General features: G+C 44.4%; 1 long non-coding RNA gene across 2 annotated transcripts; it reads left to right on the top strand.

Annotated features, from left to right (window-relative positions):
- Positions 1-985: 985 nt before the first annotated feature.
- LOC139170678 (uncharacterized) lies at positions 986-3,362 on the top strand. 2 transcript variants are annotated; one of them, XR_011559652.1, is made up of 2 exons: positions 986-1,223; positions 2,686-3,362. It is a non-coding gene; the product is annotated as an uncharacterized lncRNA (long non-coding RNA). The 2 variants fall into 2 exon arrangements; XR_011559653.1 differs by lacking the exon at positions 986-1,223 and adding an exon at positions 1,226-1,309.
- Positions 3,363-26,166: the final 22,804 nt, after the last annotated feature.

Here is a 26,166-nt window from a genome sequence, read left to right as displayed (position 1 = left end):
AAATATAATAATAATAATGATAATAATAATAATGATAATAAGAGTAATACTACTACTACTACTACTACTACTACTACTACTACTACTACTACAAATAACAATAATAATAATTGTCTGCATGGCTGCTGACTTCTTTCTTAAAAACTTATGATTCATATTTAGGCCATCACAGCCCTTCTTAACTGGGTTTCAGGCTTTTTACAGGATTATTCCCAATTCCTTTGATTTAGCAAAATGCATCATCGCCTGTTAATATTACTATGGCATTGATAATAAAGATACAGGATAATAACGTTAAAATCCAATTTAAAAAGTGTATTTCTTTCTGTGGCTGCAATACCGGATTTGACCACAGGACGGCAGTTTTCTATCATTAAGGCTCAATCGCAGTTCCTTTGTGCCCTTCTGGCATCCCTTACCAACTTCCTTTGGCACCGCCCTTCTAAGCATGGCTGACTTCCTGTGTGCCCTTCTCCTGGCATCCCTGACCAACTCTGACTTCGTGTGTGCGCTTGTTCTGGCATCCCTCACCTTCCTTTGGTAGTGACCTTCTAAGTATGGCCGACTTCCTGTGTGTCCTTCTCTTGGCATCCCTGACCAACTCTGACTTCGTGTGTGCGCTTGTTCTGGCATCCCTCACCAACTTCCTTTGGCATCGTCCTTCTAAGCATGGCCGACTTCCTGTGTGCCCTTCTCCTGGCATCCCTGACCAACTCTGACTTCGTGTGTGCGCTTGTTCTGGCATCCCTCACCAACTTCCTTTGGTAGTGACCTTCTAAGTATGGCCGACTTCCTGTGTGTCCTTCTCCTGGCATCCCTGACCAACTCTGACTTCGTGTGTGCGCTTGTTCTGGCATCCCTCACCAACTTCCTTTGGCATCGTCCTTCTAAGCATGGCCGACTTCCTGTGTGCCCTTCTCCTGGCATCCCTGACCAACTCTGACTTCATGTGTGCTGTTCTCCTGGCATCCCTCACCAACTTCCTTTGGCAGCATTGCTCACCTCCTGTCAGTTTTCAGCCCCCCTTTGGAAACCCCGCCCTCTTCTCCATTCCCTCTCAGCTGTTCTCTGTTCCCGCCCTTTTCTCCCTGAGGAAGGCTGGTTGATGACGTTTAAGAGCAGCGCCGGAGCAGCTTGGCCGATGTCTCTGCAAGTGACCGGCCGTGGGAGCTGAAGGACCCCTGCAGAGCATGTGAACCGCCGGTGGAGAGCTGTGGGAAAAGGTTATTTCTTGTGCCTTTTCATTTTTAGTGCCGTTGCTTCCTCCCGTAGTTGGATGTCTTCCTCCCTAAAATCAGTACAGCTAGTGGTAAATATTCTATTTAGACCTCATACTAAAATTATTTCCGTCTCTATAGATATTAAATTAAGAATTGCTTAATCCTAGATTGAATAATCCTACCCCTGTTCTATTGCATCCTATTTATGATATATAAAAGAAAAAACCAGGTCCCAAACCAAATATTGATATTAATTGCATAAATCACGTAGTAACATCAAAATTCATTGACCCCAATCTAGAGAAAATTATCACTTTCTTCAGTGCCTTTCACTAAATAATTCTCTGAGTCTTTGGAGAAGGGCAGAATAATAATAATAATAATAATAATAATAATAATAATAATAATAATAAATAATAATAATAACAACATATAAAAGAAAAAAACAGGTTCTAAACCCAATATTGATATTAATTGCATAAATCACATAGTAAGATGAAAATTCATTGACCCAGCGGAGAGAAAAGTACCGGCTGGTTCTCTTCCACGACATATACACGCTCTCGTCGTCTCAGATAATTTAGGTAAATAATTTATTTATTTCATAGACACACACACACCCCCGGCAGTCAATGGTGTCCCGCTTTACCAATGTTAAAATCTGGTCACCTTATGTAAGAGTCAGTTGTGTAGGTTTTGTGTTATTTTTGTGTGAAGAGCAATTATCCTTTATTATTAAAACATCATTAGTATTAATAGGCATCATAGGCTTTAACTTGTTTCAAGGCTCGCGCCTCCCATTAACCTATTAAAATTGATAATACTTTAAAAATATACAGGATAACTTTAAAATCCGATTAAAAAGGTCGATTCCTTTGTGTGGCTGCAATATCTGTTTTGACCACAGAACGGCAGAGTTTTCGGTTTCAGGATTTAATATTGAGGCCAAGGGACAGAATATCGCCAAGGGACAGAAGACTCTGCCATTCTATTGTCAAAAAAGGAATACGGGAGAGAAAAAGGAATCAACCCTCTTAACGCATTTTAAGTTTATTATTCTGTATATTTATTATTAAACTCGTTAATAACATTCCTAGGGCAACAGGAGGCCCGGGGGTGGCAACGCAGGGAGAGAGGGATCCCTTAAAGAATTAAAGCTGCCAGGCGGGGAGGGGCATCCCGTCCTAGCACGAACCGGTCAATCGCCAGGCGGAGAGCCGGACCGTTTGATCGGTCACAGCCGGGGAGAGCGGATATTCGAGAGCCAGGGGAGCACAGCCTCCCAGAGATTTTCACTGCGCCATTGGGTTTTTACTTGTTGCGCATTTTCTCGTTGTAACGGAATAAAGTCGTTTCTATTTAGCCGCTCGTCTACTGATTCTTACCAATATTCAAGACTCACTTTAAAGCACAGGACGGTTCCAATATCATATAACACTCTTTTCTCCCAAATTCTGGAACCCAGCCACTCGAGGGATGCAGGCGGAATCCTACCGAGGCGACGTTACATCAGCCCGCCTAGCGTGTCGCCGGCAAGATGACCATCCCGTTGTTTGCGGGGCACGGAGAGAGCTGGACCTTTAAAGGCAAGGAGCGGGTGTTTTCTACAACATTTCTTAACAGGTGCCACTCGGTCCGTCGTCATAGATAGCGGTCTCTGAAGTAATAGCAGACCAGAAAGACCCCCACATCCATCAGCTGACCCCACATCCATCGGCCGTCCCCGGGGGTAGGCAGAGGAGAAGGCCATCGTGGTTCCCCTGACGCAGGAAAGGTAGAAGAATAACGTTTGTTTTCCGTTTCTTTTTTTCTAAAATGAGGATAAAAGGCATTTGTCCACAGTCTTCCTCAGAAGGCGCTAGAAGCGTGTTTCAGGGGTTCAGGAAAGAGCCCCCGTACACCAGCCCAAACGGAACGAGCCCACGCCGCTACGAAGGAGCCAGAGAAAGAGCTTCAACCCAGCCGATGAAGAATTTGCTTCTTTCCACTATTGAGATGTAGTGGGGGGGAGCAGAGAACAGAAAGGAGACAGCTTTCAGGAACGGCTTTTGGCTGAAAGCTCAGCGAAGCTAAAAGATCCATCTCACTTTGTAAACCGTTATTATTATTTCTTTGCAATAAATACGCTTTGTTTTTAGTCAATGCAAGTTTCTTTTATTTATTTTGAAGAGCTCTTTGTATTTTTCCAAGGGCGAGAAGCCCCCGGGAAAAGTAAAGGTCCAGGTTTTCTCTCCCAAATTCGGGGAACAGGTCTCCGGCACAGTTACGCATAAGTAATAGATGCAGAATTCCCTTTTTGCATCTTTGGGGAAAGGTTAGTGTTTTTTGTATTTATTTATCGATGCAGGAATGCGTGGATCGATCGTATTTATACGCCGCTCATTCCAAAGCGGATTCAGAGAGGCTAACGTGGTATAAATAGAACAGTATTAAATGAAAATGACATTATTGATTGATTGATTGATTGCATTTGTATGCCGCCCCTCTCCGTAGACTCGGTGCGGCTAACAACAATAGTACAAAACATCAGGTAAATCCAATACTAAAAACTAATACTAAAACAATTAAAAAAACCCTTATTTGTGAAACCAAACATACATACAAACAAACAACCATATCATGCATAAATTGTAAAGGCCAAGGGGGAAAGAATATCTCAGTTCCCCCATGCCTGACGGGAGATGGGGGTTTTTAAGGAGCTTATGAAAGGCGAGAAGGGTGGGGGCAATTCTAATCTCCGGGGGGAGTTGGTTCCAGAGGGCCGGGGCCACCACAGAGAAGGCTCTTCCCCTGGGCCCCGCCAAACGACATTGTTTTGTTGACGGGACATATCAGTCATACAATAAGAATAATGTAACGTCTTTAAAAGAACCATACACACCCCACGGTCAATGCTATTCCAGACCTGTCAGAAAAGTCAGATCTTAACGGGTTTCCGGAAAACCGGTAGGGGGGAGATAGCACAAAATTACAAAAAGATATTGACAAAATTGAACGGGTCCAAAGACGGGCTACAAGAACGGTGGAAGGTCTTAAGCATAAAACATATCAGGAAAGACTTCACGAACTCAATCTGTATAGTCTGGAGGACAGAAGGAAAAGGGGGGACAGGATCGAAACATTTAAATACGTTAAAGGGAAGCGTTTTTAATAGGAAAGCGAAGCCAAGAACAAGGGGACACCATCTGAAGTTAGTTGGGGGAAAGATCAAAAGCAACGTGAGAAAATATTATTTCACCGAAAGAGTAGTAGATCCTTGGAACAAACTTCCAGCAGACGTGGTAGATAAATCCAGAGTAACTGAATTGAAACACGCCTGGGATAAACATATATCCATCCTAAGATAAAATACAGAAAATAGTATAAGGGCAGAGTAGATGGGCCACGAGGTCTTTTTCTGCCTTCACACTTCTACGTTTCTCTGTTTCTATCTGCGTGGGGAGATTCGCCTTCCATCAACGTTTTGTCTTTTTAATATTTCATTCTGCTAGGAGAGAGGCGGGTGCGGACTTTCTTCATTAAGGAAACGGTAGAGCTGGGGACTTAGACAACATCCTGTTTTATATAATAAAGTTATCATTTTTGTACTACCTTCACAAACCCCTGGCGGTTTTCGTGTCCAATACGCAGCTAGTCCTCCAGAAGTGGGATTCCCTTCCCTTCCCTACCGGTTCACAAAAGCGAGTGTGCGCATGACGTCGGGATGGGTGGGCAGAGCCCCCAGCCGTTCGTGATATCCTGAGAGAAGCTGCTGAATGCCATCACTGTTAAATCTTCGGCTTATGACAATTGAGCTCCACATTTTTCCCAATAGAAGACAAGACCCAAAAGGGGACACGTGAGCATGTTAGTTGCTCTTGCTAGTTGCCAAGCATTGCAATTTTGAACACATGACCATGGGAATGCCATTAAAAAATCACTTTGTTCCGTGCCTTTCACTAAGTAATTCTATATAATAATAATAATGATGATCATGATCATGATGATAATAATAATAATAAGAGTAATACTACTACAGTGGTACCTCGAGATACGAGTTTAATTCGTTCCGGACATGGGCTCTTAAGTCGAGCAGCTCTTATCTCGAACGACTTTTCCCCATAGGAATTAATGTAAATAATTTTAATTGGTTCCAGCCCTCAAAAAACTCACAAAGTTAGTCTAAATTATGCAGAAAGACATGTTTTTAATGAAGAAATGTACATGTACATATAAATGAATAATGAAGTTTCTTTCACTTAACTTGTAAACTTTCTTAAACTTTTAAATTTACATATGTTCAACTTCTCTGCCACCCAATCCTGTAGGACAGAGGTCCCCAACCCTTTTTGCACCAGGGACCGGCTTTAAGCGATCAAGAGAGGAATGGGTGAATGAATGGACGGAGGGTGGGAAGGAAGGAAGGAAAGAGGGAAGGGACAGGAACAGAGGAAGGAAGAAAGGAAACTTATGAAAGGGGAGAGTAAGAGAGGAATGAGTGAAGGGAGGGAGGGAGGGAAGAAGGTGGGAAGGAGAAAGAAAAGAAGAAATAGAGGAAGGGAAGGTAAAAGAGATAAAGAAAAAGAGCAAGAAAGAAAGAAAGAAAGAAAGAAAGGGGGAAGGGACAGGAACAGAGGAAGGAAGCAAGGAAACTTATGAAAGGGGAGAGTAAGAGAGGAATGAGTGAAAGGAGGGAGGGAGGGAAGAAGGTGGGAAGGAGAAAGAAAAGAAGAAATAGAGGAAGGGAAGGTAAAAGAGAGAAAGAAAAAGAGCAAGAAAGAAAGCTGCAAGCACCCCCCCGAGCCCCCCAGGCCGGCTGCAACCTTTTAAAACACGCGCGCCGCTTCGCAGCTGTCTCCTGAAGCCGAACGCTGAAGTTAGCGTTTGGCTTCAGGAGACAGCTCCTTGGCGCTTGTATCTCGAATTTGGGCTTGTAAGTAGAACAAAAATATCTCTCCCCTCCCAGCTCTTATCTCGAGTTACTCTTAAGTAGAGCAGCTCTTATGTCGGGGTTCCACTGTATTACTACTACAAATAACAATAATAATTGTCTGCACGGCTGCTGACTTATTTATTTACTTCTTTATTAAAAACTTATGATTCATATTTAGGCCATCACAGCCCTTCTTAACTAGGTTTCAAGCTTTTACAGGATTATTCCCAATTCCTTTGATTTAGCAAAATGCATCATCGCCTGTTAATATTAATATGGCATTGATAATAAAGATACAGGATAATAACGTTAAAATCCAATTTAAAAAGTAGATTTCTTTCTGTGGCTGCAATACCGGATTTGACCACAGGAAGTTTATTCCAAACATCTACTACTCTTCCAGTCAAATCATATTTTCTCATGTTGCTTCTGATCTTTCCCCCAACTAACTTCAGATTGTGTCCCCCTTGTTCCTGGGTTCACTTTCCTATTAAAAACACTTCCCTCCTGTGTTGTAATTATAGGTTCAAGTTTGTTCCAAGCCTCTACTACTCTTTGAGTCAAATCATATTTTCTCACGTTGCTTTTGATCTTTCCCCCCAACTAACTTCAGATTGTGTCCCCCTTGTTCCTGGGTTCACTTTCCTATTAAAAACACTCCCCTCCTGTGTTGTAATTATAGGTTCAAGTTTGTTCCAAGCATCTACTACTCTGAGTCAAATCATATTTTCTCACGTTGCTTTTGATCTTTCCCCCCAACTAACTTCAGATTGTGTCCCCCTAGTTCCTGGGTTCACTTTCCTATTAAAAACACTTCCCTCCTGAACCTTATTTAACCCTTGAACGTCTTTCCATATTTCAATTGTGTCTCCTTTTCCTTCTGTCCACCACACTAGACAGATGGAGTTCATTAAAGTCTTTCCTGATTACTATCTACAGTGCCTTTCACTAAATAATTCTCCAAGTCTTTGGAGAAGGGCGGAATACAAATATAATAATAATAATAATGATGATGATGATGATAATGATAAGAGTAATACTACTACTACTACAAATAACAATAATAATTGTCTGCGTGGCTGCCGACTTCTTTATTAAAAACTTATGATTCATATTCAGGCCATCACAGCCCTTCTTAACTGGGTTTCAGGCTTTTACAGGATTATTCCCCATTCCTTTAAGCATCATCACCTATTAATACTAGTATTGTGGCTGCAATACCGGTTTTGACCACAGGACGGCAGTTTTCTATCATTAAGGCTCAAATAGGGATAGAGAGGGAGGGGGGAAGCCCGCAGTTTCTTTGTGTCCTTCTGGCATCCCTCACCAACTTCCTTTGGAGTGACCTTCTAAGCATGGCCGACTTCCTGTATGTCCTTCTCTTGGCATCCCTTGCCAACTTCCTTTGGCATCGCCCTTCTAAGTATGGCCGACTTCCTGTGTGCCCTTCTCCTGGCATCCCTGACCAACTCTGACTTCGTGTGTGCGCTTGTTCTGCAATCCCTCACCAACTTCCTTTGGTAGTGACCTTCTAAGCATGGCCGACTTCCTGTGTGCCCTTCTCCTGGCATCCCTGACCAACTCTGACTTCGTCTGTGCGCTTGTTCTGGCATCCCTCACCAACTTCCTTTGGTAGTGACCTTCTAAGCATGGCCAACTTCCTGTGTGCCCTTCTCCTGGCATCCCTGACCAACTCTGACTTCATGTGTGCTGTTCTCCTGGCATCCCTCACCAACTTCCTTTGGTAGTGAGCTTCTAAGCATGGCCGACTTCCTGTGTGTCCTTCTCTTGGCATCCCTTACCAACTTCCTTTTGCATCGCCCTTCTAAGCATGGCCGACTTCCTGTGTGCCCTTCTCCTGGCATCCCTGACCAACTCTGACTTCATGTGTGCTCTTCTCCTGGCATCCCTCACCAACTTCCTTTGGAGTGACCTTCTAAGCATGGCCGACTTCCCGTGTGTCCTTTTCTTGGCATCCCTTACCAACTTCCTTTGGCATCGCCTTTCTAAGCATGGCCGACTTCCTGTGTGCCCTTCTCCTGGCATCCCTGACCAACTCTGACTTCATGTGTGCTCTTCTCCTGGCATCCCTCACTAACTTCCTTTGGCAGCATTGCTCACCTCCTGTCAGTTTCCTGCCCCCCCCCTTGGCAACCCCGCCCTCTTCTCCATTCCCTCTCAGCTGTGAGGAAGGCTGGTTGATGACGTTTAAGAGCAGCGCCGGAGCAGCTTGGCCGATGTCTCTGCAATTGACCGGCTGTGGGAGCTGAAGGACCCCTGCAGAGCGTGTGAACCGCCGGTGGAGAGCTGTGGGAAAAGGTTATTTCTTGTGCCTTTTCATTGTTAGTGCTGCTGTTGGATGTCTTCCTCCCTAAAATCAGTAGAGCTAGTGGTAAATATTCTATTTAGACCTCACACTTAAATTATTTCTGTCTCTATAGATATTAAATTAAGAATTGCTTAATCATAGATTGAATAATCCTACCCCTGCTCTATTGCATCCTATTTATGATATATAAAAGAAAAAACCAGGTGCCAAACCAAATATTGATATTAATTGCATAAATCACGTAGTAACATCAAAATTCATTGATCCCAACCGAGAGAAAATTATCACTTTCTTCAGTGTCTTTCACTAAATAATTCTCTGAGTCTTCGGAGAAGGGCAGAATAATAATAATAATAATAACAATAACAATAATAATAATATATAAAAGAAAAAAACAGGTTCTAAACCCAATATTGATATTAATTGCATAAATCACGTAGTAACAGCCCCCGGGAAAAGTAAAGGTCCAGGTTTTCTCTCCCAAATTCGGGGAACAGGTCTCCGGCATAGTTACGTATAAGTAATAGATGCAGAATTCCCTTTTTGCATCTTTGGGGAAAGGTTAGTGTTTTTTGTATTTATTTATCGATGCAGGAATGCGTGGATCGATCGTATTTATACGCCGCTCATTCCAAAGCAGATTCAGAGAGGCTAACGTGGTATAAATAGAACAGTATTAAATGAAAATGACATTATTTATTGATTGGTTGATTGATTGATTGATTGATTGATTGATTGCATTTGTATGCCGCCCCTCTCCGTAGACTCGGGGCGGCTAACAACAATAGTACAAAACATCACGTAAAACCAATACTAAAAACTAATACTAAAACAATTAAAAAACCCTTATTTGTAAAACCAAACATACATACAAACAAACAAACATACCATGCATAAATTGTAAAGGCCAAGGGGGAAAGAATATCTCAGTTCCCCCACGCCTGACGGCAGAGGTGGGTTTTAAGGAGCTTACGAAAGGCGAGGAGGGTGGGGGCAATTCTAATCTCCGGGGGGAGTTGGTTCCAGAGGGCCGGGGCCACCACAGAGAAGGCTCTTCCCCTGGGGCCCGCCAAACGACATTGTTTTGTTGACGGGACATATCAGTCATACAATAAGAATAATGTAACGTCTTTAAAAGAACCATACACACCCCAGGGTCAATGCTATTCCAGACCTGTCAGAAAAGTCAGATCTTAACGGGTTTCCGGAAAACCGGTAGGGGGGAGATAGCACGAAATTACAAAAAGATATTGACAAAATTGAACGGGTCCAAAGACGGGCTACAAGAACGGTGGAAGGTCTTAAGCATAAAACGTATCAGGAAAGACTTCATGAACTCAATCTGTATAGTCTGGAGGACAGAAGGAAAGGGGGGACAGGATCGAAACATTTAAATACGTTAAAGGGTTAAACAAGGTTCAGGAGGGAAGTGTTTTTAATAGGAAAGCGAAGCCAAGAACAAGGGGACACCATCTGAAGTTAGTTGGGGGAAAGATCAAAAGCAACGTGAGAAAATATTATTTCACCAAAAGAGTAGTAGATGCTTGGAACAAACTTCCAGCAGACGTGGTAGATAAATCCAGAGTAACTGAATTGAAACACGCCTGGGATAAACATATATCCATCCTAAGATAAAATACAGAAAATAGTATAAGGGCAGACTAGATGGGCCACGAGGTCTTTTTCTGCCTTCACACTTCTACGTTTCTCTGTTTCTATCTGCGTGGGGAGATTCGCCTTCCATCAACGTTTTGTCTTTTTAATATTTCATTCTGCTAGGAGAGAGGCGGGTGCGGACTTTCTTCATTAGGGAAACGGTAGAGCTGGGGACTTAGCCAACATCCTGTTTTATATAATAAAGTTATCATTTTTGTACTACCTTCACAAACCCCTGGCGGTTTTCGTGTCCAATACGCAGCTAGTCCTCCAGAAGTGGGATTCGTGATATCCTGAGAGAAGCTGCTGAATGCCATCACTGTTAAGTCCTCGGCTTATGACCATTGAGCTCCACATTTTTCCCAATAGACAAGACCCAAAAGGGGACACGGGAGCATGTTAGTTGCTCATGCTAGTTGCCAAGCATCGCAATTTTGAACACGTGACCATGGGAATGCCATAAAAAAATCACTTTGTTCAGTGCCTTTCACTAAGTAATTCTCTGAGTCTTCGTAGAAGGGCAGAACACAAATATAATAATAATAATAATAATAAATAATGATGATGATGTTGATAATAATAAGAGTAATACTACTACTACAAATAACAATAACAATGTCAGACTAATCTCATTGATTTCTTTGACTATGTCACAAAGGTGTTGGATGAAGGTGGTGCCGTGGATATTGCCTACCTGGACTTCAGCAAAGCCTTTGATACGGTTCCACATAAAGAGCTGATAGATAAATTAGTGAAGATAGGACTTAATCCCTGGATAGTTCAATGGATTTGCAGCTGGCTGAAACATAGACATCAGAGAGTTATTGTTAATGGCGAGTATTCTGAGCAGAGTCAGGTTACAAGCGGTGTGCCACAAGGGTCTGTTCTGGGACCTATTCTTTTTAATATGTTTGTGAGTGACATAGGGGAAGGTTTGGTAGGGAAGGTTTGCCTATTTGCCGATGACTCTAAAGTGTGCAATAGGGTTGATATTCCTGGAGGCGTCTGTAATATGGTAAATGATTTAGCTTTACTAGATAAATGGTCAAAGCAATGGAAACTGCAGTTTAATGTTTCCAAATGTAAAATAATGCACTTGGGGAAAAGGAATCCTCAATCTGAGTATTGTATTGGAAGTTCTGTGTTAGCAAATACTTCAGAAGAAAAGGATTTAGGGGTAGTGATTTCTGACAGTCTCAAAATGGGTGAACAGTGCAGTCAGGCGGTAGGGAAAGCAAGTAGGATGCTTGGCTGCATAGCTAGAGGTATAACAAGCAGGAAGAGGGAGATTATGATCCCGCTATATAGAATGCTGGTGAGACCACATTTGGAATACTGTGTTCAGTTCTGGAGACCTCACCTACAAAAAAATATTGACAAAATTGAACGGGTCCAAAGACGGGCTACAAGAATGGTGGAAGGTCTTAAGCATAAAACGTATCAGGAAAAACTTAATGAACTCAATCTGTATAGTCTGGAAGACAGAAGGAAAAGGGGGGACATGATCGAAACATTTAAATATGTCAAAGGGTTAAATAAGGTCCAGGAGGGAAGTGTTTTTAATAGCAAAGTGAACACAAGAACAAGGGGACACAATCTGAAGTTAGTTGGGGGAAAGATCAAAAGCAACATGAGAAAATATTATTTTACTGAAAGAGTAGTAGATCCTTGGAACAAACTTCCAGCAGACGTGGTAGATAAATCCACAGTAACTGAATTTAAACTTGCCTGGGATAAACATAGATCCATCCTAAGATAAAATACAGAAAATAGTATAAGGGCAGACTAGATGGACCAGGAGGTCTTTTTCTGCCGTCAGACTTCTATGTTTCTATAATTGTCTGCATGGCTGTCAACTTCTTTCTTAAAAACTTATGATTCATATTTAGGATTATTCCCAATTCCTTTGATTTAGCAAAATACATCATCGTCTGTTAATATTAATATGGCATTGATAATAAAGATACAGGATAATAACGTTAAAATCCAATTGAAAAAGTGTACTGTACAGTATTTCTTTCTGTGGCTGCAATACCGAATTTGACCACAGGACGGCAGTTTTCTATCATTAAGGCTCAAATAGGGATAGCGGGGGGGGGGGGAAGCCCGTAGTTCCTTTGTGCCCTTCTGGCATTCCCTCACCAACTTCCTTTGGAGTGACCTTCTAAGCATGGCCGACTTCCTGTGTGTCCTTTTCTTGGCATCCCTTACCAACTTCCTTTGGCATCGCCCTTCTAAGCATGGCCGACTTCCTGTGTGTCCTTTTCTTGGCATCCCTTACCAACTTCCTTTGGCATCGCCTTTCTAAGCATGGCCGACTTCCTGTGTGCCCTTCTCCTGGCATCCCTGACCAACTCTGACTTCATGTGTGCTCTTCTCCTGGCATCCCTCACTAACTTCCTTTGGCAGCATTGCTCACCTCCTGTCAGTTTCCTGCCCCCCCCTTGGCAACCCCGCCCTCTTCTCCATTCCCTCTCAGCTGTGAGGAAGGCTGGTTGATGACGTTTAAGAGCAGCGCCGGAGCAGCTTGGCCGATGTCTCTGCAATTGACCGGCTGTGGGAGCTGAAGGACCCCTGCAGAGCGTGTGAACCGCCGGTGGAGAGCTGTGGGAAAAGGTTATTTCTTGTGCCTTTTCATTGTTAGTGCTGCTGTTGGATGTCTTCCTCCCTAAAATCAGTAGAGCTAGTGGTAAATATTCTATTTAGACCTCACACTTAAATTATTTCTGTCTCTATAGATATTAAATTAAGAATTGCTTAATCATAGATTGAATAATCCTACCCCTGTTCTATTGCATCCTATTTATGATATATAAAAGAAAAAACCAGGTGCCAAACCAAATATTGATATTAATTGCATAAATCACGTAGTAACATCAAAATTCATTGATCCCAAACGAGAGAAAATTATCACTTTCTTCAGTGCCTTTCACTAAATAATTCTCTGAGTCTTCGGAGAAGGGCAGAATACAAATATTATTATAATAATAATAATTATTATTATAATTATAATTATAATATATAAAAGAAAAAAACAGGTTCTAAACCCAATATTGATATTAATTGCATAAATCAAGTAGTAACGTCACTATTCATTGACCCAGCGGAGAGAAAAGTACCGGCCGGTTTTCTTCCACGACATATACACGCTCTCCTCATCTCAGATAATTTCGGTAAATAATTTATTTATTTATTTCATAGACACTCCCCCCCCCCCCCCCGGGTAGTCAATGGTGTCCCGCTTTACCAATGTTAAAATCTGGTCACCTTATGTAAGAGTCAGTTGTGTAGGTTTTGTGTTATTTTTGTGTGAAGAGCGATTATCCTTTATTATTAAAACATCATTAGTATTAATAGGCATCATAGGCTTTAACTTGTTTCAAGGCTTGCGCCTCCCATTAACCTATTAAAATTGATAATACTTTAAAAATATACAGGATAACTTTAAAATCCGATTAAAAATGTCGATTCCTTTGTGTGGCTGCAATATCTGTTTTGACCACAGAACAGCAGAGTTTTAGGTTTCAGGATTTAATATTGAGGCCAAGGGACAGAATATCGCCAAGGGACAGAAAGCAGTGCAATTCTACGGTCAAAAAAGGAATATGAGACAGAAAAAGGAATCAACCCTCTGAACAGATTTTAAGTTTATTATTCTGTATATTTATTATTAAACTCCTTAATAACATTCATAGGGCAACAGTAGGCCCGGGGGTCGCAACGCAGGGAGAGAAGGAATCCTTCAAGAGTTAAAGCTGCCAGGCGGGGAGGGGCATCCCGTCCTAGCACGAACCGATCAATCATCCAGGCGGAGAGCCGTACCGTTTGATCGGTCACAGCCGGAGAGAGCGGATATTCGAGAGCCAGGAAAGCACAGCCTCCCAGAGATTTTCACCGCGCCATTGGGTTTTTTCTTGTTGCGCATTTTCTCATTGTAACGGAATAAAGTCGTTTCTATATAGCCGCTCGTCTGCTGGTTCTTACCAATATTCAAGACTTTCCCTTTAAAGCACAGGACGGTTCCAATATCATATAACACCCGTTTCTCCCAATTTCTAGAACCCGGCCACTCGAGGGATGCAGGCGGAATCCTACCGAGGCGATGGTAGATCAGCCCGTCCATCTGGGAAAAGGCAGCCAAGCGTGTCGCCGGCAAGATGACCATCCCGTCCTTTGCGGGGCACGGGGAGAGCTGGGCCTTTAAAGTTAAGGAGCAGGTGTTTTGTATAACTTTTCTTAACAGGTGCCACTCGGTCGGTTGACATAAATACCGTCCTCTGAAGTCATAGCAGACCAGAGGGTCTTTTCAGCTGACCCCACATCAGTCGGCCATCCCCCGGGATAGGCAGAAGAGAAGGGCACCGTGGTTCCCCAAACGTAGGACAGGTAGAAGACTTCTTTATGTGTCCGCAATACCGGATGTGACCACAGGAGGGCAGTTTTCTATCATTAACAAGGCTGAATCAGGCATAGCAGCCAAAAAAAAAAAAAAGCCCGGCATCTGGACTTGGACCACCCATCCTAGGGAAGGGGAGGGTTAGGGAAGGGGAGGAGCCCGGCATCTGGACTTGGCCCAGCCACCCTAGGGATGGGGAGCGTTAGGGTTAATGTGATGGCGGGACCCAGGGGAAGAGCCTTCTCTGTGGCGGCCCCGGCCCTCTGAAACCAACTCCCCTCAGAGATTAGAATTGCCTCCACCCTCCTTGCCTTTCGTAAGCTACTCAAAACCCACCTCTGCCGCCAGGCATGGGGGAATTAAGATTCCTTTTCCCCCTAGGCCTTTGCAATTTTATGCATGGTGTGTTTGTATGTATGTATGTTTGGTTGTTTATATTAAGGGGTTTTTAATTCGTTCTTAGTATTGGATTAGTATTGAGTCTTCGGAGAGGGGTGGCATATAAATCCAATAAGTAAACGATTAAATAAACCAAATATTAGATAAATAAATAAATAAATAAATATGATGATGACGATGATGACAGCCCTTCTTAACTGGGTTTAAGGCTTTTGCAGGATTACTCCCCTATTCCTTTAAAGTAGCAAACTGCATCATCGCTTGTTAATATTAATAATGCATTAATAATAAAGATATCGGATAATAAAATTAAAATTCAATAGATTTCTTTTTGCCTCCGCAAAATACCGGACGTGACCACCGGAGGGCAGCTTTCTATCATTAACAATGCTGAATCAGGCATAGCGGGGTTAATGTGATGGCGGGACCTTCTCTGTGGCGGCCCCGGCCCTCTGGAACCAACTCCCCCCAGAGATTAGAATTGTCCCCACCCTCCTTGCCTTTCAGGATTGCTCCCCCATTCCTTTGATGTAGCAAACCCGCATCATCGCTTGTTAATATTAATTAGGCGTTAATAATAAAGATATCGGATAATAAAATTAAAATCCAATAGATTTCTTTTTGCCTCCGCAAAATACCAGACGTGACCACCGGAGGGCAGCTTTCTATCATTAACAATGCTGAATCAGGCATAACGGGGTTAATGTGATGGTGGGACCTTCTTTGTGGCGGCCCCGGCCCTCTGGAACCAAGTCCCCCCAGAGATTAGAATTGCCCCCACCGTCCTTGCCTTTCAGGATTGCTCCCCCATTCCTTTGATGTAGCAAACCCGCATCATCGCTTGTTAATATTAATAAGGCGTTAATAATAAATATATCGGATAATAAAATTAGAATCCAATAGATTTCTTTTTGCCTCCGCAAAATACCGGACGTGACCACCGGAGGGCAGTTTTCCCATCATTAACAATGCTGAATCAGGCATAGCAGGGTCAATGTGATGGCGGGACCTTCTCTGTGGCGGCCCCGGCCCTCTGGAACCACCTCCCCCTAGAGATTAGAATTGCACCCACCCTCATTGCCTTTCAGGATTGCTCCCCCATTCCTTTGATGCAGCAAACCCGCATCATCGCTTGTTAATATTAATAAGGCTTTAATAATAAAGATATCGGATTATAAAATTAAAATCCAATAATTTCTTTTTGCCTCCGCAAAATACCGGACGTGACCACCGGAGGGCAGGTTTCTATCATTAACAATGCTGAATCAGGCATAGCGGGGTTAATGTGATGGCGGGACCTTCTCTCTGGCGGCCCCGGACCTCTGGAACCAACTCCCCCTAGAGATTAGAATTGCCCCCACCCTCCTTGCCTTTCAGGATTGCTCCCCCATTCCTTTGATGTAGCAAACCCGCATCATCGCTTGTTAATATTAATAAGGCGTTAATAATAAAGATATCGGATAATAAAATTAAAATCCAATAGATTTCTTTTTGCCTCCACAAAATACCGGACGTGACCACCGGAGGGCAGTTTTCCCATCATTAACAATGCTGAATCAGGCATAGCAGGGTCAATGTGATGGCGGGACCTTCTCTGGGGCGGCCCCGGCCCTCTGGAACCAACTCCCCCCAGAGAATCGAATTGCCCCCACCCTCCTTCCCTTTCAGGATAACTCCCCCATTCCTTTGATGTAGCAAACCCGCATCATCGCTTGTTAATATTAATTAGGCGTTAATAATAAAGATATCGGATAATAAAATTAAAATCCAATAGATTTCTTTTTGCCTCCGCAAAATACCGGACGTGACCACCGGAGGGCGGGTTTCCCATCATTAACAATGCTGAATCCGGCATAGTGGGGTTAATGTGATGGCGGGACCTTCTCTATGGCGGCCCCGGCCCTCTGGAACCAACTCCCCCCAGAGATTAGAATTGCCCCCACCCTTCTTGCCTTTCAGGATTGCTCCCCCATTCCTTTGATGTAGCAAACCCGCATCATCGCTTGTTAATATTAATAAGGCGTTAATAATAAAGATATCGGATAATAAAATTAAAATCCAATAGATTTCTTTTTGCCTCCGCAAAATACCAGACATGACCACCGGAGGGCAGGTTTCTATCATTAACAATGCTGAATCAGGCATAGCGGTGTTAATGTGATGGCGGGACCTTCTTTGTGGTGGCCCCGGCCCTCGGGAACCAACTCCCCCCAGAGATTACAATTGCCCCCACCCTCCTTGCCTTTCAGGATTGCTCCCCCATTCCTTTGATGTAGCACACCCGCATCATCGCTTGTTAATATTAACAAGGCGTTAATAATAAAGATATCGGATAATAAAATTAAAATCCAATAGATTTCTTTTTCCTCCGCAAAATACCGGACGTGACCACCGGAGGGCAGTTTTCCCATCATTAACAATGCTGAATCAGGCATAGCAGGGTCAATGTGATGGCGGGACCTTCTCTGGGGCGGCCCCGGCCCTCTGGAACCAACTCCCCCCAGAGAATCGAATTGCCCCCACCCTCCTTCCCTTTCAGGATAACTCCCCCATTCCTTTGATGTAGCAAACCCGCATCATCGCTTGTTAATATTAATTAGGCGTTAATAATAAAGATATCGGATAATAAAATTAAAATCCAATAGATTTCTTTTTGCCTCCGCAAAATACCGGACGTGACCACCGGAGGGCGGGTTTTCCCATCATTAACAATGCTGAATCCGGCATAGTGGGGTTAATGTGATGGCGGGACCTTCTCTGTGGCGGCCCCGGCCCTCTGGAACCAACTCCCCCCAGAGATTAGAATTGCCCCCACCCTTCTTGCCTTTCAGGATTGCTCCCCCATTCCTTTGATGTAGCAAACCTGCATCATCGCTTGTTAATATTAATAAGGCGTTAATAATAAAGATATCGGATAATAAAATAAAAATCCAATAGATTTCTTTTTGCCTTCGCAGTACCGACGCGACCACCGGAGGGCAGTTTCCCCATCGTTAACAATGCTGAATCAGGCATAGCGGCGTTAATGTGATGGCGGGACCTTCTCTGTGGCGGCCCCGGCCCTCTGGAACCAACTCCCCCCAGAGATTAAGAAATTGCCCCCACCCTCCTTGCCTTTCAGGATTGCTCCCCCATTCCTTTGATGTAGCAAACCCGCATCATCGCTTGTTAATATTAATAAGGCGTTAATAATAAAGATATCGGATGATAAAATTAAAATCCAATACATTTCTTTTTGCCTCCGCAAAATACCGGACGTGACCACCGGAGGGCAGTTTTCCCATCATTAACAATGCTGAATGAGGCATAGCAGGGTCAATGTGATGGCGGGACCTTCTCTGTGGCGGCCCCGGCCCTCTGGAACCAACTCCCCCCAGAGATTACAATTGCCCCCACCCTCCTTGCCTTTCAGGATTGCTCCCCCATTCCTTTGATGTAGCAAACCCGCATCATCGCTTGTTAATATTAATTAGGCGTTAATAATAAAGATATCGGATAATAAAATTGAAATCCAATAGATTTCTTTTTGCCTCCGCAAAATACCGGACGTGACCACCGGAGGGCAGGTTTCCCATCATTAACAATGCTGAATCAGGCATAGCGGGGTTAATGTGATGGCGGGACCTTCTCTGTGGAGGGCCCGGCCCTCTGGAACCAACTCCCCCCAGAGATTAGAATTGCCCCCACCCTCCTTGCTTTTCAGGATTGCTCCCCCATTCCTTTGATGTAGCAAACCCGCATCATCGCTTGTTAATATTAATTAGGCGTTAATAATAAAGATATCGGATAATAAAATTACAATCCAATAGATTTCATTTTGCCTCCGCAAAATACCGGACGTGACCACCGGAGGGCAGGTTTCCCATCATTAACAATGCTGAATCAGGCATAGCGGGGTTAATATGATGGCGGGACCTTCTTTATGGAGGCCCCGGCCCTCTGGAACCAACTCCCCCCAGAGATTAGAATTGCCCCCACCCTCCTTGCCTTTCAGGATTGCTCCCCCATTCCTTTGATGTAGCAAACCCGCATCATCGCTTGTTAATATTAATAAGGCGTTAATAATAAAGATATCGGATAATAAAATTAAAATCCAATAGATTTCTTTTTGCATACGCAAAATACCGGACGTGACCACCGGAGGGCAGGTTTCTATCATTAACAATGCTGAATCAGGCATAGCGGGGTTAATGTGATGGCGGGACCTTCTCTGTGGCGGCCCCAGTCCTCTGGAACCAACTCCCCCCCAGAGATTAGAATTGCCCCCACCCACCTTGCCTTTCAGGATTGCTCCCCCCATTCCTTTGATGTAGTAAACCCGCATCATCGCTTGTTAATATTAATAAGGCGTTAATAATAAAGATATCGGATAATAAAATTAAAATCCAACCGGTTTCTTTTTGCCTCCGCAAAATACCGGACGTGACCACCGGAGGGCAGGTTTCTATCAATCATTAACAATGCTATATCAGCCATAGCGGGGTTAATGTGATGGCGGGACCTTCTCTGTGGCGGCCCAGGCCCTCTGGAACCAACTCCCCCTAGAGATTAGAATTGCCGCCACCCACCTTGCCTTTCAGGATTGCTCCCCCATTGCTTTGATGTAGCAAACCCGCATCATCGCTTGTTAATATTAATAGGGTGTTAATAATAAAGATATCGGATGATAAAATTAAAATCCAATAGATTTCTTTTTGCCTCTGCAAAATACCGGACGTGACTACCGGAGGGCAGGTTTCTATCATTAACAATGCTGAATCAGGCATAGCGGGGTTAATGTGATGGCGGGACCTTCTCTGTGGCGGCCCCGGCCCTCTGGAACCAACTCCCCCCAGAGATTAGAATTGCCCCCACCCTCCTTGCCTTTCAGGATTGCCCCCCCATTCCTTTGATGTAGCAAACCCGCATCATCCTTGTTAATATTAATAAGGCGTTAATAATAAAGATATCGGATAATAAAATTAAAATCCAATAGATTTCTTTTTGCCTCCGCAAAATACCGGACGTGACCACCGGAGGGCAGGTTTCCCATCATTAACAATGCTGAATCAGGCATAGCGGGGTTAATGTGATGGCGGGACCTTCTCTGTGGAGGGCCCGGCCCTCTGGAACCAACTCCCCCCAGAGATTAGAATTGCCCCCACCCTCCTTGCTTTTCAGGATTGCTCCCCCATTCCTTTGATGTAGCAAACCCGCATCATCGCTTGTTAATATTAATTAGGCGTTAATAATAAAGATATCGGATAATAAAATTACAATCCAATAGATTTCTTTTTGCCTCCGCAAAATACCGGACGTGACCACCGGAGGGCAGGTTTCCCATCATTAACAATGCTGAATCAGGCATAGCGGGGTTAATATGATGGCGGGACCTTCTTTATGGAGGCCCCGGCCCTCTGGAACCAACTCCCCCCAGAGATTAGAATTGCCCCCACCCTCCTTGCCTTTCAGGATTGCTCCCCCATTCCTTTGATGTAGCAAACCCGCATCATCGCTTGTTAATATTAATAAGGCGTTAATAATAAAGATATCGGATAATAAAATTAAAATCCAATAGATTTCTTTTTGCATACGCAAAATACCGGACGTGACCACCGGAGGGCAGGTTTCTATCATTAACAATGCTGAATCAGGCATAGCGGGGTTAATGTGATGGCGGGACCTTCTCTGTGGCGGCCCCAGTCCTCTGGAACCAACTCCCCCCCAGAGATTAGAATTGCCCCCACCCTCCTTGCCTTTCAGGATTGCTCCCCCATTCCTTTGATGTAGTAAACCCGCATCATCGCTTGTTAATATTAATAAGGCGTTAATAATAAAGATATCGGATAATAAAATTAAAATCCAACCGGTTTCTTTTTGCCTCCGCAAAATACCGGACGTGACCACCGGAGGGCAGGTTTCTATCAATCATTAACAATGCTATATCAGCCATAGCGGGGTTAATGTGATGGCGGGACCTTCTCTGTGGCGGCCCAGGCCCTCTGGAACCAACTCCCCCTAGAGATTAGAATTGCCCCCACCCTCCTTGCCTTTCAGGATTGCTCCCCCATTGCTTTGATGTAGCAAACCCGCATCATCGCTTGTTAATATTAATAGGGTGTTAATAATAAAGATATCGGATGATAAAATTAAAATCCAATAGATTTCTTTTTGCCTCTGCAAAATACCGGACGTGACTACCGGAGGGCAGGTTTCTATCATTAACAATGCTGAATCAGGCATAGCGGGGTTAATGTGATGGCGGGACCTTCTGTGTGGCGGCCCCGGCCCTCTGGAACCAACTCCCCCCAGAGATTAGAATTGCCCCCACCCTCCTTGCCTTTCAGGATTGCCCCCCCATTCCTTTGATGTAGCAAACCCGCATCATCCTTGTTAATATTAATAAGGCGTTAATAATAAAGATATCGGATAATAAAATTAAAATCCAATAGATTTCTTTTTGCCTCCGCAAAATACCAGGCATGACCACCGGAGGGCAGGTTTCTATCATTAACAATGCTGAATCAGGCATAGCGGGGTTAATGTGATGGCGGGACCTTGTCTGTGGCGGCCCCGGCCCTCTGGAACCAACTCCCCCCAGAGATTAGAATTGCCCCCACCCTCCTTGCCTTTCAGGATTGCTCCCCCATTCCTTTGATGTAGCAAACCCGCATCATCGCTTGTTAATATTAATAAGGCGTTAATAATAAAGATATCGGATAATAAAATTAAAATCCAATAGATTTCTTTTTGCCTTCGCAAAATACCGGACGTGACCACCGGAGGGCAGGTTTCTATCTTTAACAATGCTGAATCAGGCATAGCGGGGTTAATGTGATGGCGGGACCTTCTCTGTGGCGGCCCGGGCCCTCTGGAACCAACTCCCCCCAGAGATTAGAATTGCCCCCACCCTCCTTGCCTTTCAGGATTGCTCCCCCATTCCTTTGATGTAGCAAACCCGCATCATCGCTTGTTAATATTAATAAGGCGTTAGTAATAAAGATATCGGATAATAAAATTAAAATCCAATAGATTTCTTTTTGCCTCCGCAAAATACCGGATCTGACCACCGGAGGGCAGGTTTCCCATCATTAACAATGCTGAATCAGGCATAGTGGGGTTAATGTGATGGCGGGACCTTCTCTGTGGCAGCCCCGGCCCTCTGGAACCAACTCCCCCCAGAGATTAGAATTGCCCCCACCCTCCTTGCTTTTCAGGATTGCTCCCCCATTCCTTTGATGTAGCAAACCCGCATCATCGCTTGTTAATATTAATTAGGCGTTAATAATAAAGATATCGGATAATAAAATTACAATCCAATAGATTTCTTTTTGCCTCCGCAAAATACCGGACGTGACCACCGGAGGGCAGGTTTCCCATCATTAACAATGCTGAATCAGGCATAGCGGGGTTAATATGATGGCGGGACCTTCTTTATGGAGGCCCCGGCCCTCTGGAACCAACTCCCCCCAGAGATTAGAATTGCCCCCACCCTCCTTGCCTTTCAGGATTGCTCCCCCATTCCTTTGATGTAGCAAACCCGCATCATCGCTTGTTAATATTAATAAGGCGTTAATAATAAAGATATCGGATAATAAAATTAAAATCCAATAGATTTCTTTTTGCATACGCAAAATACCGGACGTGACCACCGGAGGGCAGGTTTCTATCATTAACAATGCTGAATCAGGCATAGCGGGGTTAATGTGATGGCGGGACCTTCTCTGTGGCGGCCCCAGTCCTCTGGAACCAACTCCCCCCCAGAGATTAGAATTGCCCCCACCCTCCTTGCCTTTCAGGATTGCTCCCCCATTCCTTTGATGTAGTAAACCCGCATCATCGCTTGTTAATATTAATAAGGCGTTAATAATAAAGATATCGGATAATAAAATTAAAATCCAACCGGTTTCTTTTTGCCTCCGCAAAATACCGGACGTGACCACCGGAGGGCAGGTTTCTATCATTAACAATGCTGAATCAGGCATAGCGGGGTTAATGTGATGGCGGGACCTTGTCTGTGGCGGCCCCGGCCCTCTGGAACCAACTCCCCCCAGAGATTAGAATTGCCCCCACCCTCCTTGCCTTTCAGGATTGCTCCCCCATTCCTTTGATGTAGCAAACCCGCATCATCGCTTGTTAATATTAATAAGGCGTTAATAATAAAGATATCGGATAATAAAATTAAAATCCAATAGATTTCTTTTTGCCTTCGCAAAATACCGGACGTGACCACCGGAGGGCAGGTTTCTATCTTTAACAATGCTGAATCAGGCATAGCGGGGTTAATGTGATGGCGGGACCTTCTCTGTGGCGGCCCGGGCCCTCTGGAACCAACTCCCCCCAGAGATTAGAATTGCCCCCACCCTCCTTGCCTTTCAGGATTGCTCCCCCATTCCTTTGATGTAGCAAACCCGCATCATCGCTTGTTAATATTAATAAGGCGTTAGTAATAAAGATATCGGATAATAAAATTAAAATCCAATAGATTTCTTTTTGCCTCCGCAAAATACCGGACGTGACCACCGGAGGGCAGGTTTCCCATCATTAACAATGCTGAATCAGGCATAGTGGGGTTAATGTGATGGCGGGACCTTCTCTGTGGCAGCCCCGGCCCTCTGGAACCAACTCCCCCCAGAGATTAGAATTGCCCCCACCCTCCTTGCCTTTCAGGATTGCTCCCCCATTCCTTTGATGTAGGAAACCCGCATCATCGCTTGTTAATATTAATAAGGCGTTAATAATAAAGATATCGGATAATAAAATTACAATCCAATAGATTTCTTTTTGCCTACGCAAAATACCGGACGTGACCACCGGAGGGCAGGTTTCTATCATTAACAATGCTGAATCAGGCATAGCGGGGTTAATGTGACGGCGGGACCTTCTCTGTGGCGGCCCCGGCCCTCTGGAACCAACTCCCCCCAGAGATTAGAATTGCCCCCACCCTCCTTCTCTTTCAGGATTGCTCCCCCATTCCTTTGATGTAGCAAACCCGCATCATCGCTTGTTAATATTAATAAGACGTTAATAATAAAGATATCGGATAATAAAATTAAAATCCAATAGATTTCTTTTTGCCTCTGCAAAATACCGGACGTGACCACCGGAGGGCAGGTTTCCCATCATTAACAATGCTGAATCAGAGATAGCCGGGTTAATGTGACGGCGGGACCTTCTCTGTGGCGGCCCCGGCCCTCTGGAACCAACTCCCCCCAGAGATTAGAATTGCCCCCACCCTTCTTGCCTTTCAGGATTGCTCCCCCATTCCTTTGATGTAGCAAACCCGCATCATCGCTTGTTAATATTAATAAGGCGTTAATAATAAAGATATCGGATAATAAAATAAAAATCCAATAGATTTCTTTTTGCCTTCGCAGTACCGGACGCGACCACCGGAGCGCAGTTTCCCCATCGTTAACAATGCTGAATCAGGCATAGCGGGGTTAATGTGATGGCGGGACCTTCTCTGTGGCGGCCCGGGCCCTCTGGAACCAACTCCCCCCAGAGATTAGAATTGCCCCCACCCTCCTTGCCTTTCAGGATTGCTCCCCCATTCCTTTGATGTAGCAAACCCGCATCATCGCTTGTTAATATTAATAAGGCGTTAGTAATAAAGATATCGGATAATAAAATTAAAATCCAATAGATTTCTTTTTGCCTCCGCAAAATACCGGACGTGACCACCGGAGGGCAGGTTTCCCATCATTAACAATGCTGAATCAGGCATAGTGGGGTTAATGTGATGGCGGGACCTTCTCTGTGGCAGCCCCGGCCCTCTGGAACCAACTCCCCCCAGAGATTAGAATTGCCCCCACCCTCCTTGCCTTTCAGGATTGCTCCCCCATTCCTTTGATGTAGGAAACCCGCATCATCGCTTGTTAATATTAATAAGGCGTTAATAATAAAGATATCGGATAATAAAATTACAATCCAATAGATTTCTTTTTGCCTACGCAAAATACCGGACGTGACCACCGGAGGGCAGGTTTCTATCATTAACAATGCTGAATCAGGCATAGCGGGGTTAATGTGACGGCGGGACCTTCTCTGTGGCGGCCCCGGCCCTCTGGAACCAACTCCCCCCAGAGATTAGAATTGCCCCCACCCTCCTTCTCTTTCAGGATTGCTCCCCCATTCCTTTGATGTAGCAAACCCGCATCATCGCTTGTTAATATTAATAAGACGTTAATAATAAAGATATCGGATAATAAAATTAAAATCCAATAGATTTCTTTTTGCCTCTGCAAAATACCGGACGTGACCACCGGAGGGCAGGTTTCCCATCATTAACAATGCTGAATCAGAGATAGCCGGGTTAATGTGACGGCGGGACCTTCTCTGTGGCGGCCCCGGCCCTCTGGAACCAACTCCCCCCAGAGATTAGAATTGCCCCCACCCTTCTTGCCTTTCAGGATTGCTCCCCCATTCCTTTGATGTAGCAAACCCGCATCATCGCTTGTTAATATTAATAAGGCGTTAATAATAAAGATATCGGATAATAAAATAAAAATCCAATAGATTTCTTTTTGCCTTCGCAGTACCGGACGCGACCACCGGAGCGCAGTTTCCCCATCGTTAACAATGCTGAATCAGGCATAGCGGCGTTAATGAGATGGCGGGACCTTCTCTGTGGCGGCCCCGGCCCTCTGGAACCAACTCTCCCCAGAGATTAGAATTGCCCCCACCCTCCTTGCCTTTCAGGATTGCTCCCCCATTCCTTTGATGTAGCAAACCCGCATCATCGCTTGTTAATATTAATAAGGCGTTAATAATAAAGATATCGGATAATAAAATTACAATCCAATAGATTTCTTTTTGCCTACGCAAAATACCGGACGTGACCACCGGAGGGCAGGTTTCTATCATTAACAATGCTGAATCAGAGATAGCCGGGTTAATGGAACGGCGGGACCTTCTCTGTGGCGGCCCCGGCCCTCTGGAACCAACTCCCCCCAAAGATTAGAATTGCCCCCACCCTTCTTGCCTTTCAGGATTGCTCCCCGATTCCTTTGATGTAGCAAACCCGCATCATCGCTTGTTAATATTAATAAGGCGTTAATAATAAAGATATCGGATGATAAAATTAAAATCCAATAGATTTCTTTTTGCCTCCGCAAAATACCGGACGTGACCACCGGAGGGCAGTTTTCCCATCATTAACAATGCTGAATGAGGCATAGCAGGGTCAATGTGATGGCGGGACCTTCTCTGTGGCGGCCCCGGCCCTCTGGAACCAACTCCCCCCAGAGATTAGAATTGCCCCCACCCTCCTTGC

This window comes from Erythrolamprus reginae, chromosome 8, assembly GCF_031021105.1.
Source record: "Erythrolamprus reginae isolate rEryReg1 chromosome 8, rEryReg1.hap1, whole genome shotgun sequence".
NCBI lineage: Eukaryota > Metazoa > Chordata > Lepidosauria > Squamata > Dipsadidae > Erythrolamprus > Erythrolamprus reginae.
The sequence above is the reverse complement of the archived record's forward strand: the minus strand, read 5'-3'. Positions and strand labels throughout refer to the sequence as shown.